The sequence below is a fragment of the Physeter macrocephalus genome, chromosome 16 (genome assembly GCF_002837175.3).
Source record: "Physeter macrocephalus isolate SW-GA chromosome 16, ASM283717v5, whole genome shotgun sequence".
Lineage (NCBI taxonomy): Eukaryota > Metazoa > Chordata > Mammalia > Artiodactyla > Physeteridae > Physeter > Physeter macrocephalus.
The window spans coordinates 87,656,843-87,681,398 of record NC_041229.1 but is presented as its reverse complement, the minus strand read 5'-3'; the positions used below and the strand labels follow the sequence as shown (position 1 = coordinate 87,681,398).

At 40.9% G+C, this 24,556-nt stretch overlaps 1 protein-coding gene across 1 annotated transcript in view; it reads right to left on the bottom strand.

Annotated features, from left to right (window-relative positions):
• Window positions 1-24,556, bottom strand: part of TRIM44 (tripartite motif containing 44) — a 116,558-nt gene that overhangs the window by 71,318 nt on the left and 20,684 nt on the right. The gene's annotated exons all lie outside the window — the stretch shown is intronic.

Genomic DNA, 24,556 nt, shown 5'->3' with positions numbered 1-24,556 from the left:
GCAGCAGTGAATTTCACCATTCTGTCTTCCAGGTCACTTATCCGTTCTGCCTCAGTTTTTCTGCTACTGATTCCTTCTAGTGTAGTTTTCATTTCAGCTACTGTATTGTTCATCTCTGTTTGTTTGTTCTTTAATTCTTCTAGGTCTTTGTTAAACATTTCTTGCATCTTCTCGATCTTTGCCCCCATTCTTTTTCTGAGGTCCTGGATCATCTTCACTATCATTATTCTGAATTCTTTTTCTGGAAGGTTGCCTATCTCTACTTCATTTAGTTGTTTTTCTGGGGTTTTATCTTGCTCCTTCATCTGGCACATAGCCCTCTGCCTTTTCATCTTGTCTGTCTTTCTGTGAATGTGGTTTTTGTTCCACAGGCTGCAGGATTGTACTTCTTCTTGCTTCTGCTGTCTGCCCTCTGGTGGATGAGGCTATCTAAGAGGCTTATGCAAGTTTCCTGATGGGAGTGACTGGTGGTGGGTAGAGCTGACTGCTCCTCTGGTGGGCAGAACTCAGTAAAACTTTAATCCGCTTGACTGTTGATGGGTGGGGTTGGGTTCCCTCCCTGTTGGTTGTTTGGCCTGAGGCAACCCAACACCTGGAGCCTACCCGGCCTCTTTGGTGGGGCTAATGGTGGACTCTGGGAGGGCTCACACCAAGGAGTACTCTCCAGAGCTTCTGCTGCCAGTGTCCTTGTCCCCACGGTGAGACACACCCACCCCCTGCCTCTGCAGGAGACCCTCCAACATTGGCAGGTAGGTCTGGTTCAGTCTCTCCTGGGGTCACTGCTCCTTCCCCTGGGTCCCGATGTGCACACTACTTTGTGTGTGCCCTCCAAGAGTGGAGTCTGTTTCTCCCAGTTCTGTCGAAGTCCTGCAATCAAATCCCAGTAGCCTTGAAAGTCTGATTCTCTAGGAATTCCTCTTCCCGTTGCCAGACCCCCAGGTTGGGAAGCCTGATGTGGGGCTCAGAACCTTCACTCCAGTGGGTGGACTTCTGTGGTATAAGTGTTCTCTAGTCTGTGAGTCACCCACCCAGCAGTTTTGGGATTTGATTTTACTGTGATTGCACCCCTTCTACCGTCTCATTGTGGCTTCTCCTTTGTCTTTGGATGTGGGGTATCTTTTTTGGTGAGTTCCAATGTTTTCCTGTCAATGACTGTCTAGCAGCTAGCTGTGATTCTGGTGTTCTCGCAAGAGGGAGTGAGAGCACGTCCTTCTACTCCGCCATCTTGGTTCCAATCTCTCCTTTGTTTATTTTTATACCAGTAATATGTGATTACTTTTTTAAAATTCAATAGATGGGTGTATAAAAATGAAAAGAAATTCCTCTTCTCTCTCTATCCCAATACCATTTTCCTCCTCAGGGGATAATTACTGTTAACAGTTTGATACATGCCCTTCCAGCCATTTTTCTGTTTTAGTTATATATCAATTTATATACAGGCATACCTTGGAGACACTGTGGGTTCTGTTCTAGATCACCATGGTAAAATGAATATTATAATAAACAGAGGCACACAGTTTTTTGGTTTCCCAGTACATATAAAAGTTATGTTTAGGGCTTCCCTGGTGGCGCAGTGGTTGAGAGTCCACCTGCCAATGCAGGGGACACGGGTTCGTGCCCCGGTCTGGGAAGATCCCACATGCCGCGGGGCGGCTAGGCCCGTGAGCCATGGCCACTGAGCCTGCGTGTCCGGAGCCTGTGCTCCGCAACGGGAGAGGCCACAACAGTGAGAGGCCCGCGTAGCGCAAAAAAAAAAAAAAAAAAAAAAAAAAAAAAGTTGTTTATACTATACTGTAGTCTATTAGTATGCAATAGCATTATGTCTACAAAAATGTACATACCTTAATTAAAAATACTTCATTGCTAAAAAATGCTAACCATCATTTGAGCCTTCAGCAAGTCATAATCTTTTTGCAATGGTAACATCAAGATCACTGATCACAGATCAACATAACAAACACAATAATGATGAAAAAGTTTGAAATACTACAAGAATTACCAAAATGTGACACAGGGACATGAAGTGAGCAAATGCTATTAGAAAAATAGCACTGCTCGATGTAGGGTTGCTATAAACCTTCAATTTGTAAGACACAGTTATCTGCAAGGCACAATAAAGTGAAGCACAGTAAAACAAGGTATACCTGTATGTATACAGACAATTATGTTGTTTTTATGTAAATGTATCATGGTGACCATATGGTTCTGTGTCTTGCTTTTCTACTTAAAATATGTTAGTACATACAGAGCAACTTCATTCATTGTATTACTTTTAATGTCTGTATGATACAGGTATATACAGATATGGATATTTATATATAGAGAGAAAAGGATAAATATATCCATTAAATATTTCCCTTCTTAATGGAAATATAGGATATTTCTAAATTTTTGCTTTCATGAACAATACAGCAATGAACATCATTGGCTATACCTCTTAATATCTGTACATGAATTTCTTTAGAAACCTTTGGCGTCACTGAATTAATTTATATATATATTCTAAAAGTACTGACTGATACTGCCAAACTGCCCTCCAAAAAAGGATGCACCAATTACATTCCCACAACAATGTGTGAAAGTAAGCATTTTCCTACACCTTTACTGATATTGGATATTATCAAGTCTTTAAATCTTTACTCTCTGATGGGTGAAAATATATTACTGTTTTATTTTGCAACAACAACTACGCAGAATAATTAAAATATGACTCTAGGCTGTATTTGGCTAGGGCATAAGGCAAACAAAATGAGAAACTACCAAAATAAGAACTTCTAAACTCCACATCTTGCCAATAACTACACTTATTAATGTTTCCTCATAACCATGTTTATTTTATGAGTACTTTTAAACAACTATGCATATTGAGTAGCTGAGGTAGGAAACAGGGAAGAGGTAGAACAGTAGACCAAAGGACAAAAGCCAATAGAGAATTTTAGAGCTAAAAGAGAAAGCAGTTGTCATCTAAGTGAATCCCTTTCTTTCACAGAAGGAAAGCAATCTTCTTGCTCCCAGTCTGGTGCTCTGTTCACTGTAACAGTCTGTCAGAAGAGAAGTCTAACTGGGAAAACCTAAAAAGGAGATTGAGAAAGAGAAAGACTAAAAGAGAAGGTAAGATGAGGCCATTTTTTATTAGCATCTTAAAAACTGAAATAGGCTTGATAGTTTAAGCATCTTTTGTAACACTGCCATAAAAACGTCAATGCAAAATAAGGCCCGTAGGACATGTATCCATTCACATATCAAGTGACTAAGTGACATAAGCCCTCATGAATTCATATACTCTTTGCAGGTACTCTCCCTGGTGCTAAAGAAAAGGGGAGGGGGAGTGTTAAATGTTATTAATGTCCCGGCAAGTTCTTTGCTTGAGAACTGTGATTTGTGTTTATTTATATAATTCCTTTTTATTTTTAGTGTGTATATTTCAAGGCTGTTATGCTTTATGGTGATCATTTATCAGTGGACCTGGATCTCTACCCTTGAAATAAATTTGGTCTTATAAGACCTAGGAACTTCTCTTAGAGACTAACCTAGGAAGTTTTAGCTAAGGGATGAACTTTTCTGAATTCCTAAGAAAAGCTCTTCCAAGTGACTAAAAATGGACAGCATAATAAAAACTGACTCACAACCTATTTTACTAGACATCACATACACATGTGATTTGAAGTTAGGAAGCTGACATTACAGTCAGGAAAGGTGGGGACTACACTGCAGTAGGTGAATAAATCATGGTGTTTAAAAATTAAATTCTCTATTTTCCTTTACTTTACACAGGTTTTTCAACCTTTATTTTATGCAATTTATTTTTATACCGATCAGGCCACAAATGAGAATTGAAAGCAGAATAATTTACTCTATAAAAATTTTATGCTGCCTTCTCACTCCAGTTCTCTACTAATCAACAGACAGGTATTCTCCAACCTAGCTCAAAATGGCAAGAACAAATTCTGGGTCACAGCATTTATTTAAATCCAGAGCCCAACGGAGAGACACCCTGGGGGATTAGGCAAGTGGTAGGTTGAGTACTCTGGAGAAAGGACTCCTACCAATGGCAGGAATGAAACAGCTTACAAAACTCCCTTTCAGGTTTCACTTCACCTCATCATTAAAACTCCATCCTGCTATAAACTTCACAGTTCTCCAGGAGCAGCAGGCCCTTTGCATCAGCACCTGCTAGTTGGGAGCCACTGACATCATTTGACTAGGTTTCCTAGAACTTCTTCAGCCTCTATCCTACAGCTCCCCAAAGGTGAGAGTGAAAGTCCCATACTCTTGACTATACCACACACGAGTTATGTCCACAGAGAAAATTCTTCACAAGCAGAGAAGAGAGAAGGCTGGATATATCACAGAATGATAAAACTGGTGATGTAAAAGGTTCCTTTTTTTAAATAGGATCTACTAGTAATTGTCAAATCTTTTTAATGCCACAGAACTTCCCTTGCCCCAAACAAAGTCTTAATGTAGAACCCCAAAGTATAACAGAACCAAAAGTAAAACCACTCCGGTTAAAAGAAGACTCTTCCCTTCCTCCCTGAAGTACTTCCTAGGGCACTGGTAGTGCTCTCCAGGAAAATCACACCTGAGACCTGGGTCCTCCACAGCAGGGGTCCCCAGAACCCCAGTTAGGAAGCGGGTTGCAGAGCAGGAGGTGAGCGGTGGGCAGGTGAGCAAGCAAAGCTTCATCTGTATTTACAGCCGCTCCCCATTGCTTGCATTACCGCCTGAGCTCCGCCTCCTGTCAGATCAGCGGCGGCATTAGATTCTCATAGGAGCGCGAACCCTACTGTGAACTGCACACGTGAGGGGTCTAGGTTGCTCGCTCCTTATGAGAATCTGATGCCTGATGATCTGAGGTGGAGCTGAGGCGGTGATGCTAGCGCTGGGGAGCGGCTGCAAATACAGATTATCATTAGCAGAGAGGTCTGACTGCACAGAGACCATAATAAATCAATTGCTTGCAGACTCATATCAAAACCCCATCAGTGAGTGGCAAGTGAAAACAAGCTCAGGGCTCTCACTGATTCTGCATTATGGTTGGTTGTATAATTATTTCATTATATATTACAATGTAATAATAATAGAAATAAAGTGCACAGTAAATGTAATGTGCTTGAATCATCCTGAAACCACTCCCCCCTCACCAGTCCGTGGAAAAACTGTCTTCCATGAAACTGCTCCCTGGTGCCAAAAAGGTTGGGGATCGCTGCTCTACACAAACAAAACCATAAAAAGAGTTTGTTCTCTTTGGTCAATTGATTGGTCCCTAAGTTGTTAAAACTTTAAAGCCCTACGGTGTAAGCAAGTTGACATATCCTCATTATGGTTGCATTAGGTGAAAAGCAGCTATTACTTAAATATAGCATTTTCTAAAATTACTTAAACACAGCATTGTAATTTGAAAAAATAAGCAGCTTATTTGTGAATCGTCAGAACTAACTAGTGAACATCTGATAGTTCTTACTAGAGGTGAGTCCAACTTTACAGGTTGAAAAAAAAAAGGTCCCAGAGAGGTACAGTAACAAAGTATGGTTTAGAAACCAACTTTCCTCTGGCCTAGTCAGTGTAATTCCTGCTATAACACATTGCTTCTAATGATCCCTTTCTGCCTGCTTCAGGTTCTTCATATTCATTTCTTCTTAACTGAGATATTTCTTCAGTTAACAGGTTGCTTCTGTTGTTATCCCCACTAGGATGTTGTTCCCCTGAAGTGAATCTCGGGATAAAGGATATACATTTGAAGAGCTAAGTCTCATTCCATGGTACTTTCTATATGCTCTTACAGTTAATATTTCTAAGCTAGACCAGACCCAAGAGGCATGCAGACTGGCACTTTATATTAACACACACATAATTAAACACATAAAACCTTGAATTAAGAGCTTGTACTTAAAAAACACCAGCATTCAATGTGTTTGACATAGGCTGAAAGCCATTACCTCCTAGCTAGCTGGCCTGTAGGAAATCAAGGTTTTACTTACATTTGTATTATAGGCAGATTATAAAAACAACAAGCATAATAGCTAGAAAGCATGATGGCTTAAGAAAGATTTGTTCCAGAAAAGCATTGCTGAGATGAACTGAGAAAGATGGAACAGGGTCAGGAACAGGAAGCTACACAAAGGAAAAGCATCTGAGTCTACAATGACTGAAGCTTTCAGAAATACTTGTTCTCTTAGCCAAATTTCCTGCAAGTAACTTTAAAGGAACCCATTCCAAAAATGACTACAAAAATTGTGAAGTGCATGAAATAGAGTGTGAAGATGCTAAATACCTCCCCAAAGGTGAAAAAGTCCATTTTTACTCCCCCTTTCCTCTTCTGAATGGCTACTATTCTATACGAGTATAATAAAAAAGCAGAAAATGGAACTTTTTCAATGCTGCAATCTGTCCTCACTCCCACAGCATGGCACCCTCTCAGCATGCCAGTGTCCATGGAAACTTCCAGGTAGGAAATCTCAAAGTTAAGCCTTCTGTATAGCCTGGGATTTATTCTGGCATTTTACCTCGAGAGAGCTCCTTGCAAACCTCTGCCAGGCTCCAGTGAGGGTAGACAAGGGAAGAGCTTCATCAACAAGTAGGACAGAGTCCTTTTTCAGTGGATGGCTGTATCTCCCATTTCCTGTGTCTTTTGTGTATGAGTGGAAGAGCCACTATTTGTGAATAAAACAACTGTCCACTCCTAAGGCTTGGAAAATTATCCAACAGGCTAGAAACACAGTAGATAAGACCTATGAAAAAAACAAAAACTGTGAACTACATTCTATTACCAACATTCTGAAAGATGGCAAACATTTTCCTGACAACGTGGTTAGAAGCCTGGATTGCTTGGATTTTACAATGGGGTGTTGAGAAGGGTAGAGAAAAGGTTATTAAAATGAACATTTAATCTCTTCCCAAACCATTTTTCTCATCTTCATCAGCAGCCTCTAGACAAAAGCAGTCATTTGTATCTTCTTTACCTCCTTTCCTCATTTGGTTAAGAGCACCATGGGATCTCTACCTCAGTTATCACTTAGTTACTTCACGTATGCACTCAATGAAGTAATGTGATATTTACTGCTGCTGTATTATTATTTGTATTATAAAAGACTATAAGAAATATACCAAAATGTTGGAGAGTGGTTATCTCTGAGTGCTGGAAGTAAGGGTGCTTTACTTTTTTTTTTACTTTTCAGTCCAAATTTTCTACAATAATGTGTAACACTTATCTTTTCTTGAAGAGTAATTTTTTAAAAGAAATATGGCTCAAAAAGAAGTTAAGTCCTCAGTAAGATATCAGCAAATCGAATCCAACAATGTATAAAAGGAATTATATACCACAACTAAGTGGGATTTATCCTGGGTATGCAAGCCTGGTTCAACATTTGAAAACCAGTTCATATGATCTACCATCAACAGGCTAAAGAAGAAAAATCACATGATCATATCAGTAGGTGCAAAAAAAGCTCCTGACAAAATCTAATGTCCATTTATGATCAAAACCATCAGCAAACTAGGAACAGAGAACTTTCTCAACTTCATAAAAAATATACAAAAAATCTACAGCTAACATCATACTTAATGGTGAGAAACTAGACTTTTCCTGCTAAGATCAAAAACAAGGTAAGTATGTTTCCTCTCACTACCCCTTTTCAAAAGACAAAGGGAAATAAAAGGTTTACAGGTTGAGAAGGTAGAAATAAAACAGCCTTTGTTCACAACTGACATGATCATCTATGTAGAAAATCCAAAAGAATCATCAAAAAAAAGCTCCCGGAACTAATAAGCAGTTATAACAAAGTTGCCAGATATAGAGCTAATATATAAAAGTCAATCACTTCCCTATATATACCATCAGTGAACAAATGGAATTTGAATTTAAAAACACAATACCATTTATATTAGTACCCCCAAAATGAAATACTTAGGTACAAATCGAACAAAATATGTACAAAATCTATATGAGGAAAACTAAAATGAAAGAAATCAAAGGAGAAAAAAAAAAAAAAGTAAAGACAGTCCATGTTCATAGACAGGAAGACTGAAAACTGTCAAGATGTCAGTTCTTCCCAACTTGATCTATGAATTCAATGCGGTCCCAATCAAAATCCCAGCAAGTTTTTTTATGGATATTAACAAACTGATTCTAAAGTTTACATGGAGAGGTAAAAGCCCCATAATAGTCAATACAATACTGAAGAAAAAGAACAAAGTCAGAAGACTGACACTACTCAACTTCAAGACTTACTATAAAGCTACAGTAATCAAGACAGTGTGGTATTGCTGAAAGAACAAGCAAATATATCAGTGGAACAGAACAGAGCCCATAAATAGATCCACATAAATACAGTCAGCTGATTTTGAACAAAGGAGCACAGGCAATACAAATGGAGGAAACACAGTCTATTTAACAAATGATGCTGAAACAACTGGATGTCCACATGCAAAAAAAAAAAGAATCTAGCCAGGGATCTTACATCTTTCACAAAGATTAATTCAAAATAATCATGGACCTAAATGTAAAATGCAAAACTATAAAACTCCTAGAAGATAACATAGATGACCTTGGGTATGGTGATGACTTTTTAGATACAATTCCAAAGGCACTATCCATGAAAGAAATAATTGATAAGCTGGACTTCATTAAAATTAAAAAACTTGTTCTCTGAGAATGACACTTAAGAGAATGAGAAGGCAAGACACAGATTGGAAGAAAACACACCTGATAAAGGACTGTTATCAACATATACAAAGAACTCTTAAAACTCAACAATAAGAAAACCCAATTTAAAAATGACCTGGGGCTTCCCTGGTGGCGCAGTGGTTGAGAGTCCGCCTGCCGATGCAGGGGACATGGGTTCGTGCCCCGGTCCGGGAAGATCCCACATGCCGCGGAGCGGCTGGGCCCGTGAGCCATGGCCGCTGAGCCTGCGCGTCCGGAGCCTGTGCTCCGCAATGGGAGAGGCCACAGCAGTGAGAGGCCCGTGTACCGCAAAAAATAAATAAATAAATAAATAATAAAAATAAAAAAAATAAAAATAAAAATGACCTGAACAGACATCTCATCAAAGAAGATATACAGTTGACAGACAAGCATTGGAAAGATTCTCAACATGATATGTCATTAGGGAAATGCAAATTAAAACAACACGGAGATACCACTACACACCTATTAGAATGGCCAAAATCTGAACAATCACAACACCAAATGCTGATGAGGATGTAGAGCAAGAACTCTCATTCACTGCTGATGAGAATGCAAAATGGTACAGCCACTTTGGAAGAGAGTTTGGCAATTTCTTAGAAAACTACATACGCTTACCATGGGATCCAGCAATTACGCTCCTTGCTATTTACCCAAAGGAGTTGAACATTTAGGTCCACACAAAAACCTGCACATGGATGTTTACAGCTTTATTCACCATTGCCAAAACTTGGAAGCAACCAACATGTCTTTAAGTAGGTAAATGGATGAATAAACTGTGATACATTCAGACAACGGAATATTATTCAGTGTTAAAAAAGAGCTATAAAGACATGGAAGAACCCTAAATGCATATGACTAAATGAAAGAATTCAACCTGTATGATTCCAACTGTATGAAATTCTAGAAAAGGCTATGGAGACCGTAATAAGATCAGTGGATATCAGAGGTCTGGGGAGAGAGAAAGATGAACAGGCAGAACACAGAGGATTCTTAGGGCAGTGAAAATATTCTGTATGATACTGTAGTGGTAGATAATATGTCACTGTGCATTTTTCCAAACCCATAGAATGTACAACACCAAGAGTGAACCCTCATGTAAACTATGGACTTTGGGTAATAATGACGCAGGTTCACTGACTGTTAACAAATGCACCACTCTGGTGTGGGATACTGATGTTGGAAGCTGTATCTGTGGAGGCAGGGGGCATATGAGAATGCTATTTTTTGCTCAGTTTTGCTGGGAATCTAAAACTATTCTAACAAATAAAGTCTATTTTTAAAAGTCAATACAATTAAAACAGAAAACGAAATAGCCACTGAAGTGGAGCCTAGAGAAGGTCTGGGGGTGGGCTGAGCATACAAAGGGCCAGGCAGGACAATTCTTCTGCTTGAACCTTAGTCTCAAACATGTCAACATTTTATTCTTTGCCTTCCCAGTAAATACTAGACCCTTCCTTCCTAATCTGATTCCCCTTTTCTACCACAAATCAAAGCTTTTTAAAAGTCCTTTTCAACTTAAGTTAAAATAATGGCTTCCACAACAACTAAGCACTTTTAGCATGTGCTGCTCCTGCCATTTGAAGATTCCTCTATGGGACCCTCAGTCAACCTGGGGTTCCTCAGAAGAGCCAGGTCTGGTGGCTGGAAAAACTCTGAAAAAGGTCTAACTGATCCAATGAGTGACCTGAAGTGTGAAGTCATTTACCTTTGAGAAATACCAGGCTCATCAATGACAAATATACATCATCACAATATACTGGAGAGACATGTGCTTCAAGACCTCGTATAACCACAGCAGCACCAACCCTCATGATACTGCTCTTATCACAAAGTAGGAGATGGAGTTAGGAGCAAGGCGGGGAGAAACAAAAGGCATGCCTAACTTTCGCCTGGTTCCTGTCACTGGACATTCTCTTGCCTTTTAATCTGCGACAAAGATAGGATCTTATGAATAATAACGATGAAGATATTAAGAGTGACCACGTGCAGGCAGCATTCCAGGTGCCATCACAGACGTGTTTCTGATTTAATCCTCAGGCAGGCAATAATACTTTCATTTTATGGTAGGGGAACTGAAGCCCACAGTGGTAAAGTCACTGGCCCGGTTGTTACGCAGCAGGTAAGCTATGGAGCAAAGATTCACCTCAGGTCAGCCTGTTCCAGGTCAGGGCTCTGACAACCACTCTATCTAGTAACCTCCTCCTGAAAAGGAAACTGAGCCTCTGAGAACCATTTTGAGACCACCAAAAAGCAACTTGGCACAGAAGAGAGCACTCGGAATGGGGAGTCAGAGGCTGTGGATGTTTTCAGAACCAACCAGCTGCCTGACTGGACAAGTCACTGAATCTCTCAGGGCCTCAAGCTCCAGAGCTATTAAAAATGAAAAGCTAAACTCAATCTTCCTTTTATCTCTAAAATGATATAGCTGCACAAATTTTATACTCTTGGAACTAATTCACTAATCCAGATTTGCCTCTAATCACACTTGTTGCTAAAACAAGAGGGGGCATCAGGGGACTAGGAATCTGACCTAGAAGTTGTAAGGGTAACAGTCAAAATAAGAAGTAAAGAAGAATGCAGAATAACCATTTTCCTATGGCAATGCTGCCTCCTCTCCTACTTTTAACCACCAACCTTATTTAAAAAGTCACATAAAGCCTGCTGCCCGGTCTCTTCCAGCACTAAAGAGTCTACTAGTCACCAACTCCATTTGCTCTCACTACTGACCTGTCTGTATCATTTAGCACTGCTGCTACCCCTCAGTCTTTAATTTCTCTCCTCCCATGGTTTCTATGACCTTGGACTTTCCCGGCTTTCTGTTTATCAGCTTCATCCCTGCAATTTTACACACACTCTCCTGACAGCTGCAATTGAGAAACTCTGAGGGTTTTTCAACCTTGGCACTACTGACATTTGGGGTCAGTATTTCTCTGTTGTGGGGAAATGTCCTGTGCACTGTAAAATATGTAGCAGCATCCCTGGTCTCTATGTAGTAGAGACAGTTGCACTGCTCCCCACCCCCAATTATGACAACCAAAAGAGTCTCCAGGCATTGTTAAATGTCCTCTGGGGACAAAACTGCTTTCTCTCTATAACCTCCTCCTTAGCAGTTTCACCCCATCTTTGCAATTCAACTACCATCTCCATGGAGATGGCTCCTAAGCCTGGGTTTTCTCTTGAGGTCTCTAGTCTCAACACTCCTTTTGATGTGTATCTCCACCTGGATACTTTCCTATTACTTAAACCATCAAGCATCAAATTGAATCCTCTCCCTCCTCCTCATGATTGTCACTGCTACCATTTTGGACACTTACATATTAGGCACTATTCTAAGCACTTTACATGTGTTACTTCAATTAATCATCACAATGATACCATGAGGTAGCAATTATTATTATTATATCAATTTTATAGATGAAGAAACTGAGGTACAGTGGGGATAAGAAACCTGCCCAAATTCACACACATAGTAGGTGGCAAAGGCGGAGTCTGAACCCACATAGTTTGACTACATAATCTGCCTTCTAACCACAACATTATTCTTTCATATCTTCCCCTCAAACCTTGTCCTGTTCCCCTCTCCCCCTTAATGATACCACAGGTTAGGCAATCACCCAGGCTCTAAACTCTGGAATCAAGTTTTATTTTCTCCACTAGATAATAGGTACCTTGACTTAATATCTGAAGGAGAAATTAAAACATCTTTGCTTAGGGTCTGGCACAGAATGGCGGTCAATACCTTCTGACTGAGTGTCAGAAGCCATCCCGCACCTGCCTCTCCACCAGTCTGGCTGAAGAAGCCTCCCCCTTTACCTATGAGCACCCCTTCTTGCACCCCTTTCCCACCACTCCCCACTAAATAACTATACCCATTCTCTAGACTCAAATGCTCCATTTAAGCTCCACCTGCCCCCCCGCAACCCAGACCCCTTAACCCAGACCCACTCTCACTTGACCCACTAATTTGCCGAAACACAATTCTAAGACACAAAGAGCTTCTGAGTGATGTGAAGAAACTATTTAGGATTCTGATCCTACCTCCAACTTGTTCCAGGCCAGCTTTCTCTCCTTTCTCATCTCCGCTTGGCCCTGAATCCTTGGCTTCCTAATCTTGACCTCAAATCCCACCTTTCGCCCTTCAGACTTAATAACTATATGTGCTCTTCAAGCCCTCCTTCTTCGTGTTTAGATCTTAGATTTGCCTTATAAAGTCTTTGGCTTGGCTTGTAACTTTGACTTTCAGAATCACATTCCCTTGGATAGGAACCCCATATTTCAGCCAGAATACTCCAGCCTTCCTCTATTTCTGCCAGCATGCTTCTCCCTGAGACTATAAATTTTGGTACTTGAGCCTAAGTACGCTATTGTTCTTTACCAGCTTCATGCATATGACCCTGTAATATGCTTCTTCTGAACTTCCTCCCTTTCACGGTTTTCCCTCCTCGACATACAAACATAAATACACATGTACATGCATACACACATACACAGAGCATTAGAGGCTCAGGACTATGTTTCCTAGAGGCTGTGTACCTGAAAGATCCTAATAAACATCTGAATCTACTAATCAGCTGTGAAGTGGATAGCAACTGTGTGCCCCAGTCATCTGAGAGAGACACAGTCACAGCAGACTGACAAGGAGCCCTAGTATGAGAGATGGAGATCTAACCACTATGGCTGTGTCACCATTGCCAAGCATTGTCTCCTCCCAGGACTGCCTGTTCATGCTGTCAGCTGCTATGAATTTATTGCCATGACAACTTGATGTGTAACCCAGCGTCATGGCACTGATCTGGATGCACCAGAGAACAGTTCAAGAGGGATGCTGGGCTCACTTTGAATGGATACTATTGCTTGCTCTTAAGACGCTTCTCTCTGCCTGACCCCAGGGTGGCAATAAAGAAAGCAATTATAAACTTCTGAGCAACACTTTTCCTGAGTGAAAAGAAAAAAAATTCTGGGTGCCCCCTGTAGAAATGTGAAAGTAGAAGAACGGGTCCCCAGAGACACCCAGGGCCTATAACAAACAAGAATACGAGTGAGAGCTTCTATTCTACCTTCTTTTCTAGCTTTCTTTCCGCCTTAACCTGTGTATAAAATAGAAAGACAGCTTCTGCTTCAGAAGTTATTGTGTAGGAAGTGGGAAGTAGAAGGTGCCCCTGAAAGCTTCAGGGGCAACTAAACAGAAATTATACTATTTTTAAACCTCTCAGACTTGAATATACAAAGAAAGCCTATTTATCCGCTGAAGAGTCAAGCAATTATATTAAAACAAGACTCACCCCTCACCTCCATTCCAGTTCTCTAGCCACATACCTTTCCTGCAAAGCCACAGCTATCTGTATTACTACAGAAACCACAAAACCAAAACAGCTGCCCGCCACCAAGAATAGTCAGGAAAGGGCACTGAGATCTAGGTCTCATGTTTTCTGAGTCTTCTTTGCTACAGAGGGTCAGAATAGTAAAGCTGGTGGAGTCTGTGGTGACAGAGAAAGACTGCACTACTGGCTCTGCTAACTCTATGCTTCTGAAGCTCAGAAAGGTGCAAGTTTTTTCATAGATATTTTTGTGAAGTTTACACAAACTAATACATGGAAAGAACTTAGTACTCTCTGGGAACACAGACACATCAGCAGAACTGTTCTGCTGGTCCAGATAACAGTAACTGTGAGCATTTATTGTGGGTTTTTCCTATTGTACCCACCGAGCTCTCACAGATACGGAGCCCCAGCCAGTTCTCTTAGAGAAAGAGAACCTACGCCCTTGGGAGTACAGATTCAAATTTCCCAAAGGATCACAGGAAGGACTTCCTCACACATCCTAGGCACTGAAGAGCACGGATGTCAATCAGAGGCTGCTTGCCCCTGTTTCAGTAGATAGCCACAGGTTGTGAGGGAGCCTTTCCTAGTTTGATAAGATCAGATGCAGTCCACTTCCACAACACAGAAGCAAAGCACCAGAAGGACAGGTCACACCCTGCTCCTCAGCACCCACACAGAGTCTGGAGGTATAGTCAGCTCCCCAACCTCAAAACTTGCCTCTATCATATTTGCTCTCTTTAGCCGACTGAAACCCTACTACACCCCCTTGAGCTGCTAACAATCTGCTAACCTAAGAACCATAGGGCTTGTTAAGCAACTACAGTTTCTAAAATACTTTCTGGACCATCAAAAGCTGTGATACCAATCATCTTCCATCATTTCTTATCTCCTTCTCAAAAGTTTCTATTTTCAGGGTACTCATTAATAAAAACATAATATTAGTCTCATTTTATTGATGAAACTGAAGGCTCAGACAAATCAAATGATGGAGGTAATAAGTGCCAGTAATTGGACTCAGGTCATCTGGCTCCAATGGCTGTGCTCTTTCAACATAAAAATAAAGGAAAGGGGCTTCCCTGGTGGCGCAGTGGTTGAGAGTCCGCCTGCCGATGCAGGAGACGCGGGTTCGTGCCCCGGTCCGGGAGGATCCCACATGCCGCGGAGAGGCTGGGCCCGTGGGCCATGGCCGCTGAGCCTGCGCGTCCGGAGCCTGTGCTCCGCAACGGGAGAGGCCACAACAGTGAGAGGCCCGCGTAACGCAAAAAAAAAAAAAAAGAAAGAAAAAAAAAGTAAAGGAAAGCATGGCATACTCAATCTAACATTTTTTCCCTAAAAGTGTGAACAAACTCTACATTTGTATACTACTGCCAACCCATCTTCTATAACTAAAAAGTTAATAACTTCCTACAACTTCTACTAATTCCATATAGCAATCACAGAAAGGCAATTTATTGCCATCATTAGCCCTGTGGCCTTGGACAAGTCAATATACCTCTTAAATGTTTCTTCATCTGTAAAATGGGGATTATAAATGTTTAATTAATCAGGTTGAGTTAGGAATTAAGGTGATATCATAGAATCTGTTTCACCTGCTAAAGAAGTAAACAAAAGCCATTCAACAATGGGGTGGTGATCAACTGGATCATGGGTTGAATGGAAGTATTCTACACAACCACAGAGCCCTGGTGGATTTTGCCCTTTGGCTAAATGCAGAGGCAATCAGGGGAGAGGCCAGTTTTCAAATTTTACATTCATACATACATACAAGCATCGACACACAGACCTGGTTGACTGAGGTTGCATTCTGTAGCTTTAGCCTTAAGATATCAAAAAAGGGAAACCCCACATTTTTCCTTGAGTAAACCTGAATTTTATTTCCTAGCTGAATGAGAGGTTGAAGTAAAAGGAAAAGGAGAGGGAGGGGGACAGGAAAGAAGGAGACCCTTAAATAAAACTCTGGGTGGTTTTTATCACTATTATCACAAAAAGTTCTATATCTAGCTACACAGGCTCCTAAATTAAATGTCAAATACAATCCTACACTGGAAACATGAAGTGTGGCTGCTATGGGGGAGCCCTGACAGCTCCACCCCCTTCTTCACGTTGGCCATGTAATAAGCCCTTTAAGCTCTGGCAAAGAGTAAATTATCAAGGCTCCTGTCAGTGCAGAGAGGAGCTGGAGCGGGGGAGAAGGACATCACAATGTGTTAATTTTATTAAGCCATTTAAAGCTCAATCCCTTTGATTTCTAACAGTGCTCCAGCCCACTAGGCAGCTCAGAGACCATGTCCACCTAGTTTTAAAATGCCTAGAGTTGATGTGTACAGTGCTTCAATTAGGAGCTCTGGGGCTCCAACAGAAAGAGAACAGCCAAAGGGTAAAGCCGAAGGGAAACGGAAAGTAGGGAGGGAACCAGAATCTCAGTGGTGTTTACTTTAAAGTGGGGCTCTATCTCCTAATGTGTCTCTCTTTTTTTTTTTTTTTTTTTGCAGTACGTGGGCTTCCCACTGCTGTGGCCTCTCCCGTTGCGGGCTCCGGACGCGCAGGCTCAGCGGCCATGGCTCACGGGCCCAGCCGCTCCGCGGCATGTGGGATCTTCCCGGACCGGGGCACGAACCCGTGTTCCCTGCATCGGCAGGCGGACTCTCAACCACTGCGCCACCAGGGAAGCCCTCCTAATGTGTCTCTTAAATGCCACGCGCGATTTCTTTTGTGGCTCTTAATTTCTTTATTTTTCTTTTAATTTGGCACCGGGCAGTTTTGCTAACTAGAGAGTTTGCTCCATAACAACAAACATAATTGCTTCTAGTCACTGATTTCTCGTTTCCATTGGTAATATATGGACACACAGCTGCACACTCCCCAAGGCAGATATATTTACCTTGACTTGAATGGGCAATAGACACAGAACCAACAACAGGCAAGGTGGCCATGCAAGGCCCACAGAGTCAGCCAGCCAGGCAGCAACACCTAGGGGTCTCAACTATGGAGATTTAACTCAATTTATTTGCATGTCATTATCACTCGAAGAGGTAGCAATGGCCCTTTAAAAACTGAAATCTGTAAGTGTCACTAATCCCGGGAAGTGTTAACTGATCAAAGTGCATAGTTATGAACAGGTGGCTTATTTTTCTCCACCAGTATTAGAAGGTCTCCTAAACTCCTGGAGGGGGTGACGGGGGGGAAACTGCCCCCATGTACCCTTGCCCTTCTACTGGAAACAGTGGGGTGGGTCTCAGGACTAGGAGAAAGCTAGCAGCAGCCATCATTTACAGGATGTTGTCCTAAGCATTTTAAATGGATTATCTCATTTAATCTTCCTAACAACCCTATGAAGGATGTACTATTATCCTCTATTTTGCAGCTGAAAAAACAAAAACACTGAGAAATGGAGAGGTTAAGCACAGGATTTGCTCAAGACTGCACAGTTATCAACTCTGGAGGGTATCGGTCCCAGTGAGCTTTTAATAACTGTAAAATACTGCCTCCCCCTGACAGAGGCTAACATTAGATTTCTGAACCTCATTCCTGTCTAGAAGAGGAGAGGAGAAAGAAAAAGGACTATTCACTGCTGACAATTCAAGTGAAGGCCTGAGAAAAGTGATTCAGACAGTAATATGTCTCTCAACAGCTTTACTGAGATATAATTCACATTACCATACAATTCGGTGGTTTTCAGTATATTCAGAGAGGTGTGCGATCACCACAGTCAATTTCAGAACATTTTTATCACCACAAACAGAAATTCCATGCCCATCAGCAGTCCCTGCCGCCCCCACTCCTCCGTCTCCCTCAGCCCCAAGCAACGAGTCTACTTTCTCTAAAAATGTGCCTCTTCTAGACATTTCATATAAAAGGAATCATGCAGTACCAGGTCTTTTGTGAATGACTTCTTTCACTCAGCTTAATGTTTCTGAGGATTATCCTTGTTGCAGCATGTGTCAGGACTTGATTTCTTTTCATTGCCAAATAGTCTTCCACTGTGTGGATATACCACATTTTATTTATCCATGCATTGGTTGTGTTGTTTCCACATCCTGGATAGTATGAATAATGCTGCTATGAACACTGGTGTGCCATTTTTGTGTGGATGTATGTTTTCATTTCTCTTGGGTATATACTCCAGAATGGAATTGCTGGATCACACGGCAACTCTTATGTTTAACCTTCTGAGTAACTGGCAGGTCATTTTCCAAAGTCACTATACCTTTTTACATCCTCCCCAGAAATTTATGAGGGTTCCAATTTTTCCACATCCTTGTCAAATGGACAAAACTTCTCTTTACTGGGAAAACTACAGAGCTATAGTCCTAAAAGCTGTCGACCTTCTTGAGCTCTGCTGTAATTGCCTGGGTGACCTTGGGCAAGAACCTTTACTACCCTGGCACCTCAGTGTCCTCATCTATAAAGTGGAGGGCCTGGAGCAAATGGCTTCAGACTTCCCACTGTGCCCTGCATTTATTCATTCTGTCACATGATGGGAGATACCCTGACCAGGGGGGAGGCAGATGCTGTGAAACAGATAGCTTGAAGCTGACTACATGATTGTGTATCTGACTTTGCATTAACTCAGTTTCCACTGTGCCTGAATAACCTTAGACTGTGACCATCATGCCTGCCTCAAAAAACAAATAAACAAACTCACAGAATCTGCTTATGCTATTAGGAAGAAAAGAGAAATGCCTTATTATGTAAAGGTTCCACTTGGCAATAACGGCAGACTGGCATTCAGGATTTTAGTTTCCTAAATTGGGGTTCAAAGATAGAAGTGGATTCAAATGATAAAATGTATGTATTTATAAGAAATAATGTTAGGTGAAAAAAGCAGGACATAAACTATGTGTGTGTGTGTGTGTGTGTGTATAGTTATATATAGCTTTATATATATACACACATAGAATAATAGTTATATAACTCTTGAACAACACTGGGGTTGGGGAGCCAGCCCTCTGACCCTCCATGCAGTTGAAAGTCCTTGTATGACTAAGAGTCAGCCCTCCGTTATGGGATTCCTCCATACCTGCAGTTCTGGGTTCTGCATCCACAGATTCAACCAATTGCAGATATGTAGTTTCGATACTATAGTATTTACTATTGAAAAAAAATCCTCATGTAAATGGACCCATGCAGTTCAAACCATGCTGTTCAAAGGTCAATTATATATAGAATAATACGACTCTTCTATCTGAAAGGCAAAGCACCATAATACTAATCAGCTTTTTCACTGGTGTGTCTTGAAGTATGGAGTATTGACCATGTGCACCAGGCTGCACACTAAAAAAGCAGAACTCAGAACTACCGAATTAGATGTTCTGAGTGAGGCTCAAGAATCCTCAATTTTAGAAAAAAGTACTGAAAGTTTACAAACTACTGCAGGTAGCAGAAGATTGGCTGATTTCTTCTTTCTACATTATAGTTGTCTGTATTTTCCACATTTTTCTATGAAGAACATGTATTACTTTTGTAACTGGGGGGATGGGAAAAGGGGAAATTGTTTCGTTTTGATAAAGGCAGGGAGATGGTGAAGGAGGGCAAAGAGCTTGTTTCTCCTCTTCCTGCTGCCCAAGTGTCCACAGAGGATGAAAAGGGGTCACATTTGCTTCTGGGTGATTTCCATGCCTCAGAGCCTAGACTGGACCTGAGAAAGCACTGGTATTTTTCCCATTTGGTGTCCTTCATACATAAGGGGAACCTACTGAAGCACTTGCCTTAGTTCTCCATTTGGCCAGGGCTAAATGCTCTGGGGCTGTCATGGATCCTCTGTCATCTCCCCATATTTTCTCCAGTTTTGGGACTCTACGATTGTGGGAAGCTGTGGCTGCAGGATTCAGTAAGGGAGGTAAAAGAAGGGTGCAAGGGAAAAATAGTTAGTGAAGAGTCATATTGCTAGAGATGACAGGCTATATGTATAAATATCAACTTACCCATGGGTTCAATAACAGTGTGGGGGTGAATAACATGAAGGAAGATGAATCTGAAGTCCAGTCCTGTTCCCACCACTTACTAGCAAGCTGTTTAATCCCTGTAAGTCTTGGATTGCATATCCATAAAACAGGGCAAATAATATTTCTTTTCATATGGTTGCTGTAATAGATAATGCATATCTATTACTAGGTACCATGCTAGTAGGGCTTGAGGATACAGAGATAAAATAAACACAATTCATGTCTTCCAAGATTACTTCTTTTTTATGTAAAGTGAAGAAATAGGTCAACAGGGACTTCCCTGGTGATCCAGGGGTAAAGAATCCTCCTTCCAATGCAGAGGACGCGGGTTTGATCCCTGGTTGGGGAACTAAGATCCCACATGCCACGGGGCAACTAAGCCCATGCGCCACAACTACTGAGCTCACGCGCCTCAACTAGAGAACCCACCTGCCACAAACTACAGAGCCCACGCACTCTGGAGCCTGCACCAGAACTAGAGAAGAGAAAAGCTGCACACCACAATTAGAGAGAAGCCCACATGCCGCAATGAGTGCCACAACGAAAGATCCCAAATGCCGCAATGAAGACCTGATGCAGCCAAATAAATAAATAAATAAATGAAAAGAAATAGGTCAGTAATTCTAATAACCTTCCAACCAAAGAAACACTTTTGAATGAACCAACTTCATAACTGAGGCAACTCAATTCTCTGCTTTAGATGGATGAATAAATACTGGCCCAGTGAATACTTCTATCTTGCGGCAGGACAAGGACCAGCACAAGGCCTGACTTGACCCAGGTGAATAACAGGACACTAACACCAAGAATTCAAGTTAGGTTTTGCTTATATCCATTACTATTTGTACATGCAAAACCTATCATTTTAACAATAGTCTGATTAGCACTGGAGTGAAGGACTGGGCTATGTTCCATGTCAGTGATATCAGCTATTAAAAAGGTCTGTAAGGTCCTCTTGCAATTATAAAATGCTCTATAAATGCTAAATAAAAATAAAATAAGAAAACAATCCTCAGTTCTATTTAACTAATTTCATGTTGCTAGACAATTCTTTGGTTTCAGACTTCAGTAAGAATACCTTTAGAGATCGGAGAAAATAAGGAAAAGATCCTGATTATATTTTAGACAATCTTAGTATGATTCGATCCTATGTTTAATCCCAATCCAGTCACAAAGAATAATGTGAACCACTTGGCTCGAGTTTAAGATGCTTTTTTGAGAATAACTTCTTAATAAATTAGTTTGAATTTGAGATACACAAACATGGTTTTAACTGTTTGTTTCAAGCACATACCAGCTATAGGAAACAGTGAATGGTGCACCTTACATGGAAAGAAAAGCAATCAATGTATCATAGAGAAAATGGCTATTATTAACTGCATAATGAGAGGTTAGTTAGATTGAGCTTAGCATGTTATACTTTAGTTCAATACTTTCTGGGAGACTGAGCAGGGGGAAGGAAAGGAAGGAAATCAATGTGTTTTCTAAGTTTCAGTTTCCTCTGGGTAAACTATGAAAGATAATTGCATAGTCACTACAAATGAAAGCTGCAAAGAACTCAGATGCTTTAAATTTCCTAAAAATCTAGTCCGGACATATACACACATACATACCCCTGATTAACTACATCTTTTAATTTCCCCAAAGTCTAGCATAAATATAAGAAATCTAGCGACTAAAATGCTGCTTTGTGCAATAGATGTTTCTCAAAAGTTTGGCTGCAAAAAAATGTTTGCAAACTGGATCAAGTCAAACGCATTAGGATTATTTAATAGACCACTTCCAATTAAACAAAATAAAGACTGTTATTAAAAATAATTTCTTTCCACTGTATACAAGTTCTGGATCCCTGGAGGTCTGCCCCCTTTAAAACAGGGCTCACCACAGCAACATGCATGCACACCACTTCATCTGGACCTGTGCCTTATTTACCAACCATCTCTGGCTCTCATACCCATCCTTGGGCTCACCCCTAGTAGCTGGGATTTGATGTCTCCTGATGTTCCCCTGGTTTTAGAACTCAGCCCACTCCTGGACCATGGCGACGGCCTTGATCATCCTCCTAATTCCTGACCAGGACTCCTTTCCCTTTTTTTGGCTTTGCTACTTCTCTGTTGGCCATCGCTGTTTAAAGGAACCCTGTCCTCTCAGGGAGCCCGAGCTGATGACTCAGTTTACCTCCCTTCCCCTCTCTTACTCTTTTGCTCCCTCAGCTCAATTTATTTGTTTTCTAAGCCTGGAATTTTATGTATTTCATTTTTTTCAAGGTTGAAATCATTTGGACTTACATTTACAAGGGCTCTTCTGGCTATATGCTGAAAGAACGAAGAAAACCAAAACACAAGATGGCAGGAAAATAACCAAGGTCCAGCACAGTTTCTAGTTCCCCCAGACACACTGAATCAGAAACTCTGGGGGTGGGTCCAGCACTCTGTATTTTAGTAAGTCCTCCAGGCGATTTTCATGAACACTAAAGTTTAAGAACCACTGCTCTGAAGAAAAGAGGATGTCTGACAAATATTTTGGACAAAATGACGCATCTCATTAAGAAGTCTATATTACTGACATAGAAGAATGTTTAAGATATTCTGTGTAATAAAACCATAGCTATGGTATAATTTTTGTAAAATATCTTAGCGTATTTCCACGTGAAAAAATGTCTAGGAGGTTACACACTAAGCTGTTAACAGTGGTTAATTTAAGGGAAATCCATTTTATTTTTCCTTTATGGATAGCTGTATTTTTTTATTATTTTATTATTTATTATTATTATTTTTAAATTTATAGCTGTATTTTTTTATTTTTCCTTTATGGATAGCTGTATTTTTAATCTATGAGCATATATTATTTTATAATTTAATAAAAGGTTAATCTAGGCATCTTCCACTCCTCTCTGGCAAAACTGAGAGGTAAAAATTAACTCAGTCCCCAGTAGACCTCAGTGTCTGGACTAATCAACTAATCAACTAATCAATTAAACCTCACTAATCAAGCTTTGTGAGGCTTTAGGGAATTCTAGAGGAAGTGAGGCAGAGAGAGTGTTCAGTGCTCCATGACTCAGTCAGTGCTTCTATGTAAACCTGCTGTGCCAGAAAATGACAGGTCATAAAGCCTAGGAGAGTCTGCTCTTCCTAAATAAGCCAACTTAAAAAAAGGATGGTGGGGTTCAGAGGGAAAACAGAACAGACTAAAAACATGAGTTCTTCTGGAAGACACCAATTTGTTTCTGGGAAAATTTTGTTGCAGAAATTATGTATTTAAGTGTCCCATTTTTCATCCCCTATTTGTGATCTAACAGTCATCCTGCAACTATGATGGTCCTTCTTCAAGCTGGCTCCAGGTAAAAATGGCGTACACATATGTTAGGCTAGAAAGGGGCTTGAAAACAAAATAGATTGGTGGGAAATTATCCAGGGCGAGACAAAGAGAAGATGAAAGAAAGGTGAGTATGTATAAACATATCCAAGATCAGGTGAGGTCCTAACAAATATCCTTTAGCTTATGATGCATCGTAGGAAAATCCTGAGGCTTCCGCGGGTTGCTCTCATGGGGACTACTCAATTCTTTCAGCTCTGGCAAGTTTCCCATCAGAAGCACTATATGTATGCATAAAGGTTCCCAAAGCACTCTACCTGTATTATCATCATGCACAGAAGCCACTCAGTGTAATTTGTACACAGTCTCTTGCTCTTCACTGTCTATAAGCATGTGGGTGTGGCAGAAAGAGGAAATACAGTTGTCTCCTTCAGGATAGCTGTTGTCCCAGAAACCAGAGAAACTCGGTAAAAAGAAGCTTTCTGTTATCTTTAATAATTAATTGGTTAATCTTCACTAAAGGAAAACTACTTTCATGTAAGTAGTTTTGGGGGAGGGGGGTCTTTCTACTTTGAGCTAAGAAAATCGACAAAAGTTACCCCAATGTGTTCTTATCAATAAAATGGGAAATAAAAGCTAATTTACAAGGTTATCGCAATGATCACAAGTGTGTAAGAGTAGAGGGAGAATAACAAGTTAGTGCTTAATGGGTGCAGTTTCAGTTTGGGATGATGGAAAGAGTTCTGGAGATGGATGGTGGTGACGCTGCACAACAATGTGAATGCGCTTAAGGCTGCTGAGCTGTACAATTAAAAGTGGTTCAAATGGGAAATTTCCTTATGTATATTTTACCACAATTTTTTTAAAGGTATGTAAGGCTCCTAGCACAGTGCCTGGCTCTTATTAGGTGCTCAAGAAATGCTAGTCTTATTCCCCTTATAAAATTTTTTAATTAAAAAAAAGACAGTATAAAAAGCCAAATAAAATCACGCTCCTTTCCCTATTTAATTGTGAAAGGCTTTGACTCTCAGGCAAAGCCAGCTGGCATCAGTACCGGGTAGCGCCACAGCAAACGTCTGGGTAGGAGAAGGGAGGCTACATTAGTCATAATCCCTCCGGCACGTTCAGTTCCCAGTCCACCCACAACCCTGGTATGGCGTCTCCCAGAATATCAATCCTATAGCCCCCAACATCTTGCAAAGAAAGCTGGGAAGCTTAAACCATTTCCCAGACCAGACTCCAGGTCATGAGGACAAAAGTATTCACAGTGGCAGCTGGCTCCCGTT